Genomic DNA, 2,278 nt, shown 5'->3' with positions numbered 1-2,278 from the left:
AAGACAGGTTCCCAGGCACAGTGAGCTCTGTGACACTGCTGTACAGAGCAAATGGTGGAAGTACCAAAAGAGGGATTCCCACCCACACCTAATTGGGACAGTGTTCATGTGCGTGCATGAGAAGGGCCTGTAGTCATGCACGCAGGGATGTGGCTTAATCATGTTAGGGAGTCCCACGTCCACCTGGGGTGTGGCCAGCACTAAAAACATCCCTTCAATGCCACGTGTACCTGCCGCTGGTACGCATAAGATTGAAGGGGTACCAAAATGTTCTGTAGTTAGGAGTTATGTAGGGATCCACTGGACGGTGGGGCAGTACCAGCAACCTGGGGACTGTCTTGCCTAAATCGAGACTGTTGGGGGTACGCACCCATATGAATATGTTACATGTTGTTTGGCGATGACATGACGATGCCTCCATCTGTCATTAGCAACACATAACTTTACTAGAGCCCATAGACGGGACAGAAGAGATGCATGGTTTTCCCCTCTGCAGCTCAGTGTGGGTCTCATTCTGCAGTTTCCAGGGTTCATGTATAGTGAGCAGGTGTGTAATCTTTTTCACTTTAATTCCGACTTCTGTGCTTTGCACATACTTTTTTGAACTACAAAAGTCACAATTCTCACAGTATTTTCCGCTGCCTGAGATGGGTTCACAAGTCCTAGTGATGTCCAATCTATACTCACTAGGTGCAACAGTGCAAATTCACCTCCAAGCCCTCTCTACTCCAGTTATTTTACTCTCCCTCCCAAAAAAAGTAGTTGTACCATAGTGCTCTCCTGTGTGTCACTGCTGGTTTATTCTGCCTTCCAAACAACTTTGGAATTCAAGAGGACGAATGGACTCTACGCATATCTCAGCCTTTTGGCTACGATCAAGTGTAGTATCTGTTCTTGTTAGGACAGGCTGCACTTGGTCCTCTGGCCGGGGCCTGGGAGGCGACGTTGAAAGCCCTGATCTAAATGACGACCTGGGTGTGCCATAAATCACTATGTTACACCTGGCACGTGATTTTAAGGCACTTTATTACATTTATACCATTTTATTTTATGCACTGCCTTCCTTTTGCCCTTGTCCTTTGGCTGGGCGGGAACATATTTATACTAGCCCGGCCATTAGCCACTAATTTACTGCACCCAGTGTCGGACTGGGGCATGAAGGGCCCACCGGGGAATGCAACACTAGGGGCCCACCAAAGGGGGTGTGGTCAGCCATCATAGAGGCGGAACCAGACACTAGAGGGGCAGTGGTCATTCCACGAAAGACAGCTAGCACCTTAGTGTAGTGAAACTACAAGCCCCAGCATGCTTTGCCAATATATAGCAGCTTATTGCTGTAAGGATATGCTGGGACAACACCTGGAGTACCACAAGTTAGCCAAGCCTGCACTAGACTCAGAACATTTGACAGACTGTCCTACCTGTTGTTGTCACTTTTACCACCTGTGGCTGCTGGTTTCTTTAGTTGCGGCTTGTCTGGATCCAGGAATGTTGAGGGCCCTATTTGGAAAAAATAATGGGTACATTTAGAAATGCCAACCATCCCTGCCATTAAATCAACAGCACCCACATTCAATTATAGACCCAAAACACCTCAGCATTAAAGGTCCCATCACCCCCTCCCTATAGTGTTCTCTGTGCAGCCCCCCCTCACTAGAGTTTAGTATAGTCAGCCCCCCTATAGTTTAGTATAGATAGATTTGGACTGTAATGTGTATCTAATACTGGGTGTGTGTAATGATCAACAAAGCTAAATTAATATCAAAACCAATGCTAATAACATTGTAATCCAGTGTTATCAAGATAAAAAACTGTAATACATAAATGATTTTTTAGCACAAACAATATAAACAACTGGTTAAAGTATACTTACCCAAAAGTTGATTTATGCAGCCTCTCTGATCTTCTCCCTTCAGTGGCGCGGGAACATCAGCTGACAGGGTGAGTGGGCGGGTCACATGATCGCAGCTGCGATCGCATGTGAAAGGTGAAAGATGACTGGCTGTCAGTGACAGCCAGTCATCCGCAACAGCGGGGACGCCGGAGAAGAATGCAAGCACCCTGGTGTGAACAACGGAACTCGAGGTAAGCTCCACCCACATTTAAAAGGGGGTGTGGCCGTAAGGTAGCCGGGCCTACCGGTAATTTTACCGGTAGTCCTGTGGGCCAGTCCGACGCTGACTGCACCTCTTGTTAGTCAATTTCACTTTTAAGCTTTTCGTTCCGTGGGTTTTTTGGGGTACGGGTAGGCTCTGTAAACTCCAACTCCCCTGATCCC

At 47.3% G+C, this 2,278-nt stretch overlaps 1 pseudogene; it reads left to right on the top strand.

Annotated features, from left to right (window-relative positions):
• The first annotated feature begins 852 nt into the window (after positions 1-852).
• On the top strand, positions 853-1,068 carry LOC142159696 (U2 spliceosomal RNA; annotated as a pseudogene).
• The last annotated feature ends 1,210 nt before the right edge of the window (positions 1,069-2,278 follow it).

The sequence above is a fragment of the Mixophyes fleayi genome, chromosome 5 (genome assembly GCF_038048845.1).
Source record: "Mixophyes fleayi isolate aMixFle1 chromosome 5, aMixFle1.hap1, whole genome shotgun sequence".
NCBI classification, from domain to species: domain Eukaryota; kingdom Metazoa; phylum Chordata; class Amphibia; order Anura; family Limnodynastidae; genus Mixophyes; species Mixophyes fleayi.
This window is presented reverse-complemented; position numbering and strand designations above follow the sequence as displayed.